Source organism: Rhinolophus sinicus, chromosome 16 (assembly GCF_057876585.1).
Source record: "Rhinolophus sinicus isolate RSI-liver-muscle chromosome 16, RSI-T2T, whole genome shotgun sequence".
Classification (NCBI taxonomy): Eukaryota; Metazoa; Chordata; class Mammalia; order Chiroptera; family Rhinolophidae; genus Rhinolophus; species Rhinolophus sinicus.
In genome coordinates, this window is record NC_142516.1 from 50367762 (window position 1) to 50380028 (window position 12267).

General features: G+C 40.8%; 1 protein-coding gene across 18 annotated transcripts in view; it reads right to left on the reverse strand.

Annotated features, from left to right (window-relative positions):
* The window catches only part of LOC109446564 (uncharacterized), a 125580-nt gene that overhangs the window by 55801 nt on the left and 57512 nt on the right, over window positions 1–12267 (reverse strand). For 16 of the 18 annotated variants that reach the window (XR_012495728.2, XR_012495730.2, XR_016019308.1 and 13 more), the window contains one exon: window positions 12166–12261. The gene's annotated coding sequence lies outside the window, so the exon portion shown is untranslated. Of the gene's footprint in view, window positions 1–6694; window positions 6841–12165; window positions 12262–12267 lie in introns of all 18 variants that reach the window. The other 2 variants (XR_016019313.1, XR_016019310.1) reach the window with 1 other exon arrangement.

A 12267-nucleotide genomic window follows, 5' to 3' on the forward strand; every position in this document is an offset into this window, starting at 1 on the left:
GCTCATCTCTCCTGGGCTCACTCAGGCACTTGTGGTCTCCTGGTGGATGGGCCTCAGGGTGCCTGACCTAAGATGGCCTCACACACATGTCTAGTGTTGTCTGGCAATCAGCCAGAGCAATAAGAATCAATGAGCCTTGTTTCTCATCACTGAGCAAATTGGCCTGGGTGTGTTCCCACTGTGGCTGTGAAAGGCTGAGAGAGAGAGAAAGGAGTATTTAAAGGCTGTGGAGACCTCAGCTTAGAACTGGCACACCTTCACTTCCACTACATTGTATTGGTCAAAACAAGTCACAAAGCCAGCCCAGATGCAAAGGGTGAAGAAATAGTCTACAGCTATTGATGGGATGAGTTGCAAAGTCACATGTAAGATACAGGAAAGAAAATAACTACAGGTACATTGGCATAAGTCTTCCACATCTCCCTTTCTTAGGCGCTCAGACACTGAATTAATAAGTAGAGATCACTTGATAAATACGAAATCAAATATAATTGGATAGTGCTCAGGGGTTATTTCAACCAGGTTTCAAAAGAACTTGATGAACTATACTTGCTCCAAACCCAGAATGAACCAAAACACCAGATTTTCTCTTTCCCTCTCCTGCCTCACTACACCCCGCCCCTCCACACACACCCCAAATGACCATTTGGAGGTCTTGTCTCAGAGTGGATTTTTCTGCAGATGCCAGCCACTAAATCCTTTCATTATGCATTGTTTTCTGCTGGTTTCATTCTTATGGTGACACCTGTTTCCACATAACAGATTTACTTTTTGTAGTCTCTACAGTAATTACTATGTTTGGTTTTTAGTCAATAAAAATTTAATTGTTGCTAAGGCTGTGTCAGGGAAAGATCAGGAAAACATTCTTTCTTCATCTCCCACCCCTTCCTCAGGGAGTGAGAACCAATGGCAGTCCTGGGACCTGGAAGGATAATCCTTTTCTTTTTACTTTCATTAGCTATTGCTATGATGACAAGAATTTCTGGCCCTGTGGTCCATATCCAAGTGGAAGAGCCCAAAGGTCTGTAGGCCACAGGTTTATTGCATACACAGGACTGTTTCCTGAACTACTCCGGAAATGAAACCTAGTTGATTTGCAGAAATTCAAGGAGCCCAAGCCCTGTTAGAATGCATTAGCATCTAGGTATTCAACACAGGTTTGGAATGAATCTTTCTGTAGAAATTAGTTTTCTAGGTCGCAATTCCATTACACAGTGCCCTCCTTATGAGAGCCCAGGGGAGAAATTTCTCTCTGATCTTAGAATGGGAAAAAGTTGGGCTGATTCTCAGTACTTGGAGTGGTTTCATAGCGGCTGTTACTACAGATAGTGTAGATCTTGTAGGGGAGGGCATTTTCTTGGAGTAGTTTAGTACCAAATCGGAGACCCATCTCTAGAAAATCTATAAAATCTTTTGGTGTTAATTTTAGATATTAACCTCACACCTGACTTTGCTTTATCTTTCCTAGTTCTATATACTCTCTGTTCTGCTTGCCTCATTCATTTATTTTTTGATCATTTTGTCCTATTTAGATTATTTAAGTGGATTTAAATGCTGTTTAGAGCCTTGGAAAACAAATAAGCAAACAAATAAATGCTAGTTTCTCCAGAGAGCTATAGTTTAATTTTTTTTAATACTTTAAAAAATTCTTCAATTTTATCTATTTTAATGGAAACTTTTTGATTTGTAATACTGTGGCCTGAGTTAATCATACTTCTCAATGGTTCATTATCATCTTTGGTCTAAGAAGACCCCTCTCATTTTATTTCTTTTTCCCCTTTATCTCACAACCTTTATTCCTCACCTGTACCAAGGCAACTATGTCAGTGTGCTTAAACACATGTCCTTTTATTGGTATGTGTTCTTACAAAACATACATTTTATATGCATAGATCTTAACAATATGCAAATATTATTGTTATAAACTTGAATCTGTTTCTTTCTCACTCAGCACTGTTTTTAAGACATACATTTTGCTTTGGGTACATATAGTCTGTTACTTCTCTCTGTTGAATAGGATGAACCCAACATAGTTTCCCTCTCCACTCCTCAAACTGCCTCCAACGCCATCCCCCACCCACCAGCACAAATATGCTGTGAAGACCATCCTTATACACAGGGTGGAAGATTTTGAGAATGAAAAGGTTGCTGTTAAAAATTCCATTGGGACAGCAAATGTACACTACAATTGTCGAAGGCAAGCTGAAACGCCTCGCCACCTTACTCATATAGAACCCTTACAAACTCTGTGAGAATTCCTTGGATATGTACCCAGGAGTGGATGTGCTGGGTCAGGAAGTATATATACATAGACCTAATTTGCTATTACCACCAGAGACCTCTGCAGAATTTCTGCGCCAGTTTACATTCCCATCAACAGTGCATGAGGGTTCCCATCGTCCCACATCTCTGCAAACACTGGGTGTTATCCTGATTTTGCCAGTCAAGTACACGCAAAGTGACATTTCATTGAGCATCTCTTGTTAGCTTTTTGTATTTTCCCTTTCTGTGATTTTTGACTCTCCTATCTTTGCCCATTTTCCATTGAGGTACCTGTCTTATTGATTTGCAGAAGATGAAAAATTTTCTAAAGTAAGTGCACATTTCTGTGTCTAAAGGAAGTGCATAACCAGCATGTTTCTCCTTTCTGGCAGAATGAGGGTCACGTGGTGCTGAGTGTAAGTAACAATGCTGGAGTTAGAAGATGCTTTAGAACCTCGAGTTAAATGAGTACAAATCAATTGTTAGGAGCTGAATTGTGTCCCCCACCCCACATTCATATGTCGAAGCCCTATCCCCCACTGTGACTGTATTTGGAGATATGGCCTTTAAGAAGGTTAATTAAAATTAAATGAGGTCAGAAAACAAAGATTAAAAAAAAGAAGAAGAACAGAAAAGAAAACAAAAACAAAAAAAATTAAATGAGGTCATACGTGTGGGGCCCTAATCCAATGTGGCTTGTGTCCTTAGAATAAGGGAGACCAAGCAGGCGACACACACCCACAGAAAAGGCCACGTGAGGACACAGCAAGAAAGCAGCTATTTGCAAGCCAAAGGAAAACAGCCTTGGGAGAAACCAAACCTGACAACACTTTGATCTCAGACTTCCAACCTCCAGAACTGTGAGAAAATAAATTTTTTATTTAAGCCACTCAGTCTGTGGAATTTTGTTATGGCAGCCCTAGCAGACTAGTACACCAATCAACATCTAGGAAACATCTTTACATTTAGTCCTTTGCATCTTTTGCTTAAGATAAAATGCAAGACGCCCTGCTGTATGATGTACTAGCCAGTGTAACCTGTCTGTCTTTCCAGAAAATTGTTTACTGAGTCAATGGCAAAAGTAGCCATATTCCAAATTATTTTCTCTGACCCTAGCAAATTTCTCGCTTCTTTTTAATTGTAACTATCAGTGTCATCCTCTTGGCAGCCTCTTCCAAAGCACCACAGTTATAGATCATGGCTACTGCCAGGCAACTTTTCCCACTTCTTTTATATATAACTCACCCTGCTTAGTCAAGAGCTTGAGAGAGGTTATCACTCATCCTTTAAAAGTTTGATTGGAATTTCAGTGGAAGGAGTTTACTTGAAAACATAAACATAAATTCTTCATCCTCCAGGGAAAATAATACTTCTGAAGACATGATACTGGAAAATGTTTGATTTCATGTAACACCAATCAGATTGACAGTGGTTAGAGCATTGTGTTGAGAACAATCGGAGGCTGAATATGAACTCAGTAGGTAAAAGGACCATGATGGATTGGTAATGTCTACCACCGTCCTGGTGTCACGTGGGCTATGCCACAGTGTCTGCCATCTCTATATGAATAGCCTGTCACTTTGCTTTTAGTAGTTGGCTATGAAAAAACAAAATCCTGAGATAGGCATCCTTCAAAATTTCATCTTGAATATTATGGGTCTGGAAGATCAGTATGTTATATACAAGATGAAGAAATCTGTTTCATGATATTGCCTCTAAACTCCTTTTTTTTTTTTCTTCTGGAAAATGCTGTTAATAGTATAATACGAGTCAGTGACAACGGCAGCCTTAAGCACTTTCCATGTGCCCGGCACTTTTATATCTATTAACTCATTTAAATTATACAGAATCCCATTTTATAAATAAGATCACTGAGGCCCAAAGAGGTTAAGCAACTTTACAATGTCTGGGAGCCAATAAGTGAGGATTCAAACCCTGAAGTCTGACCGCTCTTAAATATTATATCACTTTGATGCCTGCAAAAAAAAAAAAAAAAAAAAGATAAACACCTTTTCTGGAATTAATGCTCTTTTTCAAAGTGACCTAACAATAAAAATGGTTCCATATCCTTAGGTAAATTTATGGTACTGATATGAAAATTCAAAAGAAAAAAAAAATGTGTAACTAATCAGAAAAAAAAAAGTTACTTATCCATCCATGTGTTTATTGATGTTCAGAATATTTAATCCTCAAAACCATTCTATGAAGTGGTTATCCCCATTTTATGGATGAGAAAATGAAGGCAGAGAAGTGAAGCAACTTGGATCACATAACTGATAAATGATGGAGCCTGGATCCCGATCTAGGTGGTCTGACTCCAGAAGCTAAGTCTTAAAATCTCTGTTTCCTCTGTATCCAAAATATGCAAAGTTTTACTTTAGCTGGGTCTCAAGGTTAGATACAGGTAAAAATCTTAAACTCATTTAAATTGCTGACCTCTTTGGGCACTTGGAAGCATCAAAACTTGCTGTGTGACACTTGGAGTGCTTTACAAAAATTAATCAGTTGTGTCATTTCTAGCAAACTGTTCAGGACATAGATAGACTGTGTTCAGAAATCAGGTATTTCTTCCTCTGGAAGAGTAGTGAATTCTTCTTCAGCTTTATGGTTTCTTTTTTTTTTTTTTTTTAACAAAACAAAAAACAAAACACATTTTCCAACGTGATGTCCTCCTCTGATATGACCAAGTCTCCTAGAGGAAAATACACGTGGCTCAAACACCTTCACTGGTCTTAAAAACCTTTTGCTTCTGCAGTTTGTAATGGACCAAAAAGATACCAGAGGGATCTATGATTTGTCCAACTGGGCAAAGTTTGTCATATGTATGTCCTGCAGGATGGTTTCAGGGACAATGCTAATTACTTTGCTGCTTGTGTCTATATTTCCAGCAACTGGTATACTCCCAAATATTGTGATCAGTTCCTACAAATCTGTAGGGAACTGACTGTAAGTTGCCATCCTAAACTCCACAAGAAATTATTCACAATACCGAATTGAACACCATGTTGCAGCATTCTACAGAACTGAGCTTATCTTGCTGAACTATTCTGCATCAGACTTCAAATATCCAAGTCATCAAACCTTCTGGAGAACCCCTTGAATTCCCACGAATGCCCTGTGAATCTACAGTAGTTAGTAGGCCTTGGCCCTTCCCCACCACCATCACCCCTGCCCCCCCCCAATCCTGCCCTGGAGAGCTCACTTCTGGTTCTTCAGGGTGTTGTGTTCCATTAAGCTTCAGGTACCTAAACGACTTTATCTTTTCCCCATTGTAGCATTACTTTGACCTTTCTCTCTCTCTCTCTCTGCGTTTGGCATTGTATTTATTTATTTTTTACCGCTTTAACATGACCACTCTGCTTTCTCTATCTGCCACTCATATATTTGTACTTTATCTTCTGTCTCCTATTTCCTTCCCCTGTTGCTTCTCTCATGCCCCCTGGCTTTGGGCTGAGCAGCAGCCATTCCAGGGAGTGGTGGTTCTTAATTTGGCCATATAGAGTGGCTCCCCTTCCAGTCCCACTTAAGAGAGAAACCCCCTGAAATCGCCTGGCAAAGTTGTTTGCGTGTGCACATATATGCACACATGCGTGCTTTTTTTTTTCTGGGGAGAGAACTGTGGAAGACCTTATGGATTACCTCCCCCAAACACTTTCCAGTTCCCTATGCCCTTGCCTTCCTTTGCCAGAGGCTGAACAGCTGAAATTTTCAATTTCCCCACTTCCCTTGTTTTGAGCAATGAGAAGGAAAACATCCTTTCTTATATAAAAAGCAAAGCCTCACTGGGAGAAAACCCATTGCCCTTCATTCTTTCCCAGTATTCCTGCCTGGAATGTAGATTTAAAACATAGATGTACAGCAGCCATCTTGCAAACATGATGCTGCAAGCCTGAGGATAAAGGCCTGTATTTAAGGTGGAAAGGAAGAAAGTTGGAAAGAGATTCAGTATCCGATGTATCCATAAGGCACCACCCCAGCTCTGGACTGTCAACCTCCAGCTGTATTTTTACATGATATGCAATACACACACACACACACACACACACACACACACACACACACACAATTTTTAAAAAGAAGAGGTAAAAATATAAACAGAAATTCTAAAATTTTCTTCCTGTTCTCTGATAGATTATGCTCTAAGGGCAAGCATCCTATTTTGGAGACTTCTGCTAAATAATCAAGAATCAGAAAATCTTAAAACAGCAATGATGAAGAAGTGGGGGAAATACCCAGAAAAATATACTATAACTCAGGTTGATAACGTGAGGTCATTTTTGTTTTATATATAAATAACATACATAGAATGTTAATGGTGGTAGCTTTAAACTATTGTATATTTATAACTCTCTGCGTCAACCATGTTTTAATTTACTATAAGAAAAAATATGTTATTTTAAATATACCAATAGTTCAAGACAGGCCCCTTTACCTTCCAAAATTTATGTTTTCCTCCAGGCTGCCATTGTTGTGGTGCTGAGGGTCTCCCTGCCCTGCCGAGGTATGTGATGACAGCCAGGCAGGTATGGTGCTCAGGACTTGAGATGATGCCTCATTTAAGGTGGCCTCCTGCCTGCTCTGGGGGAGGAGAAGGGTTGGAGTGGAGAAAGTGAACTCTCTGAGGGACATCACCCTCGGTGACCAGACCACCCTCGCACATATCAGTGCACTTTCCCCATGTCTCATTCCGCTTCTCACAAAATTGCCTGAATTCCCACTCTGTCAAAGAATGATGGGCATTCAGCCCTGTAACTCCATGTACTGCATTCCTGTCTTTTCAAAGACGGGGAAGAACAAATTCTGAAAAGTTAAGGGGATGTCCAAGGTCAAAGAGGATACATCCGCAGCAGAGGGTGGACCGGAAGCCATTCATCATTGACAGTCACCATCACTACCGCCTGACTGCCACAAAGCATCCTTCCTGCAGGCTGGGCATTGCCCTGGGGGCCATCTACATAGCCTCTTACACTGACAAAAGCCCCGCAAAGTAGGAGTTGTCGCCTCCATTATAAAGCTGAAGAAAATCGACCCAGACAGATCATCTGGTTTTCCCACATCTAGAAAGAAATAGAACCAAGACTTGAACCCAGCTCTGTCTGGCTTCTAAAGCTAGGCTCTTCTCACCCCTCCTAGTGACTCAAGACAGTGTTTGTCTGATGGGCTATGGATATGACAACAAAGCAATTTCCCACAATTCCTCTCTAGATGTCCTTAGCTATTGGAGCCTCAGGAAATGCATTTCAATGCCAGCTCCATCTGCCTTTCCATGCAGGGACTGCTTCCTGAAAGAGCGTGTTCTCTCAGCAGCTGGTGATATTTGATTTGATTAACATCCTGGGATCTATCACCAGACTTAAAGATGATGCCTAATTAATTGCTTACATTAAAGAGCTTGCACTTTCTGCATTCAGTTCACAATTCCAGCCTCAATCATGTTTGCACTTCAGCAGTAATATTTACATGATTACCAAATAGTCAGTGCATACTCTGATGTGGGCTTAAGCTGTGTGTGGGACTTGCCCAAGCAGATGTCCTTGACAGGTGTAAAGAAGTAGGCTTTTTTTCAAAGCAAGATCTTCCACTTGTTTTTCAATGAAAAACTGTACTTAGATCAACAGATATTCATTGAGCACTGACCTACTCTGTGTACCAGTCACTACATTTCCAAGGCCTTGTAGGGGCTAAAAAGAAGTGCACTCAGTAAGAAGTCATATTAGACTTAACTCCTTTTCTTTCTTTCTTTCTTTCTTTCTTTCTTTCTTTCTTTCTTTCTTTCTCTCTCTCTCTCTCTCTCTCTCTCTCTCTCTCTCTTTCTTTTTCTTTCTTTCTTTCTTTCTTTCTTTCTTTCTTTCTTTCTTTCTTTCTTTCTTTCTTTCTTTCTTTCTTTTTTTTGGTGTGTGTGTGTGTGTGTGTGTGTGTGTGTCCAGGACCCTGATACACAGTCCAGGAAAAGAGATTCTACATTAGATAGCTTAAGTTTCAATAAGCATTTGCTAAGGTCTCTTGAGATATTACTATATGGCCTGGATGACACTACAATTGAGTTTGTGATGTTAAATGACTACAGGATGCAAATGGAGGTCAAACTGAAAAGAGGTGATGTGACATAAGACAACCCTATGCAATATTTTTAATCAAGAACTTGGATAATGATAGAGATGAGCAAGATTGTATCTTCTGATAGCAAGAAATTGGAAAGGATAAGGCAGCATTTGGATGACAAAATTCTAGACACACTGAACAATGGGTTGAACTTCAACATCTTGACATTTAGTAGGAATAAATGCCATAGAGCCATCAGAACCAGCACTGCACAGGCAAGATGTGGCTTTGTGGGAAAAACTTCAGGATCAGCAATCAGCTACAAGCTTAACGTGAGGCAGTGGTGTGAGGTAGGGCGTGAGGCACTAATGCATCTACTGAACTGTACTTGTGAGACACAGAGACTTAGGGAGGTGAGAGCCCTGCTCTGATTCTTACTAGTCTGCTAGCTCATGCTTAGATACGGCATTTAGTTCAGTTGTAAGTAGCTTGACCATGTATGACGTTGCTCAACCAGGATACTTTTTAGAATCAAAAGGTTTGAAGGTTTGTGGGTGATAATTAAGCCTGGTAAATAGGCATAAACTTGAGACTCCTAGACAGGGCCGGCCTGGTGGCTCAGATGGTTGGAGCTCCATGCTCCTGATGCCGAAGGCTGCCAGTTCGATTCCCACATGGGCCAGTGGGCTCTCAACCACAAGGTTGCCGGTTCAACTCCTGCAAGGGATGGTGGGCTGTGCCCCTTGCAACTAACAACAGCAACTAGACCTGGAGCTGAACTGCACCCTCCACTACTAAGATTGAAAGGACAACAACTTGACTTGGAAAAAGTCCTGGAAGTACACACTGTTCCCCAATAAAGTTCTGTTCCCTTTCCCCAATAAAAATTAAAAAAGAAAAAAAAAGGACTCCTAGACAAACTGGGAGGGATGTTACCCAGTGAAAAGGGATCTAGACAAACTGGAGGGTATTCAGAGGAGAGATGCAAGGATGGGAAGACCTCCAAAAAAATAGATTATGATCAATTTTTGGAGAAAGAGCTGTTTAACCTGAGGAAGAGCAGCATGAGGTTTATTTGAAAGCTATTTTGAGATATTCGAAGGGCAGAATGTCGAAGAGGGATAGGAACTGTGGATTATGGGTCTTGAGGAATTCTACCAGGAGGTATTCAATATATGAGGAAATGACTGTATCTCAGGGGAACTCCAGACCAAGAGGGGAATGAACAACTGACCTCCAATTATGACAGACTTGTTAAAAGCCTACCTGGGTGCACCCATCAGTTCCTATTCACGTGCCTGCTTAGTTCTTCAAACAATTCGATTAAATAGGAAGAATTCCTTCTTAATGAAATTCAGCTGCTTTTCTTTAAAAATGTTATAATTGTTTAAATATATGGTGATTCTGCTTTATTTTTCCAAAGAAAACTTCCTTCCTGGAAGTTAGATACACACAGATGTCTGAGTCCCTAGTTTTGTATATGCTTTTTTTCAGGGGACTATTTAGAGTCGAGAATTTTATTTAATATTCTCCTTTGTAAATACCAACCCAAATATCATATTGCACTAAATCTAAGACACCTTAAGTTGTAAGATGCATCAATATTATCTACCATTAAGAGAGAGGCTGGCCCGGTGGCTCAGGCGGTTAGAGCTCTGTGCTCTTAACTCCGAAGGCTGCCGGTTCGATTCCCACATGGTCCAGTGGGCTCTCGACCACAAGGTTGCCAGTTCAATCCCTCGAGTCCCGCAAGGGATGGTGAGCTCTGCCCCCTACAACTAAGATTGAAAACGGTACCTTGAGCTGAGCTGCCTTCCGGATGGCTCAGTTGTTGGTTGGAGCGCAGGCTCTCAACCACAAGGTTGCCAGTTCAACTCCCGCAAGGGATGGTGGGCTGTGCCCCCTGCAACTAGCAATGGCAACTGGACCTGGAGCTGAGCTGCGCCCTCCGCAACTAAGACTGAAAGAACAACAACTTGAAGCTGAACGGCACCCTCCACAACTAAGATTGAAAGGACAACAACTTGACTTGGAAAAAAGTCCTGGCAGTGCACACTGTTCCCCAATAAAGTCCTGTTCCCCTTCCCCAATAAAAATCTTAAAAAAAAAAAAAAAAAAAGAGAGAGAGAAAAAAGCCAATTAAACTATACCCCAAACGTCTTCACATTTAGATCCAATTCCCCTGGGTTACTTTTCAATTCAGAGCTGACCTGTTTGTTCCTATTGTTTGTTCCTATTTTTTCACATGATACTTGTGTCTGTATCATCAAGAGCAGTATTTCTTTAAAAAAGCATTCCACTATTAGCTCCAGAATTTCTTCCATGCAAGTAACGCTTGATCTGAAGGCTTTGGTGTTATTACTTTTATCTAACCAGAAAATGACAACAGTAGGTTTTCAGACAACTAGGATTTTATTATTTCTTCAGATACCACTTAAATTGTTTGCTGACTGAAACTTTGAGGGATTAAAGTTGTCTAGTTATGCCACCGTGAACAATAACAAATTTGTTTTCCATGGACAAGGACAAATGCATCTCACTTGGCACCAACCCACAGATGCCTGGGATGTTAACATGTGAAATGGGGATGTTTTAGAATTTATAAAATACAGTTACTCAATCTTGCTGTCTGCCTTTTTGTTTTAGGTTATACCCTTTACCTGACATTCCCCAGCCTGCTTTCCTAGCTGGCTGTGATAGCTGCCCTAGCTTTTCTTTACTTTCACTAAGAGTCTTCTCAAGTGCTTTCCTGGCTTGTCCTTATTTCTATTTTATGCCCAATTTGTCTACTTTGGAAGTATTCCTTATCTTCTCATGTTAGCTAGTTTTCCATTTTATACCCATCAAATGGTAGAAAACAAAGCAAAAACTGGAAAGGCCAACCAGGAGTTTGCATTTCAAAAGAAGACCAACTTCATCTCTCACTGTTCTTATTAAGAAGAGCTATTCAGCTTTATAATACAGAGGTACTTTGCAGCTTGTGCTGTGAAGTAAAATGATTTGTAGAGAATTTTAAAATGCAGATCCCAGTGGGCTATCCCAAGACCCACTGACTCAGGCTCTCAGGGTTGGGGGGAGAATTGGGGAGAAGCAGGCACTTGTATTTTTAAAAGAGATCCACAGATTAATGTGCTATGTCATCCAAGTAAACCATTCGGGGGAGAACGACATTAGGCATCTTCCAGCTCACGCAGGCACCACTCTAATGGCACACACACAGATTTGAACTCAAGAGCCCCCAACTCAGTTTGCAGCAAAAAACAATTCATATGAACAGACCACAATTTTATTCGTGCCAACTACAATATTCACACCACCCTGTACTCAACATGACTAAACTAAGGAGTATGAAGGACATTGCAATGGCTGGGATGAGGGATGGGCGTGGTGAGATCATACACAGGAAACAAAGGACGAGAGTTTCTTTTTCCAACCTTCCAACAGGCCAAATGCTGCCGGGTCTGAGATCTCACTCTCCATTCTCCAGCCACAGCTTTCCAGGCCCATTTCAGGAACAGGGTGATGTGGGCATAATTCTGGTTTCCTGATGCAGGGATATTTTATAGCCTTACAGTGGGAGGTTGTACGAAGGAGGGCCTACGCTCAGAAAAATATGCACGTCTCCACACCAAAGGGCTCAGGAGTGGTTTTTATGGCTGTGAGGGAGCCCTGCCATTTTCTCCTAATCACTTGCATTTTTAGCAAAAGTTCTTCTGAATGTTACATAAGCATTAAGATCCCCTATCTTGTTTGGGTGCAAGTAGATAATTAATGATTCTACTGTTAGCTCTTGGCCTTTTAATTGTGTCGGGAATTCAGAATGCAGTTTTCATACCAAAGCCCAGATCATTTCTTACTCACCTCTTACATCCGGGGACCTCTTGCTCATAACTGAGGAAGAATCTGGGACTCATTGTCTGCTGTGAATTTCTGTTTCTTCTGGACCAAAAGCAGAAGCTAGAA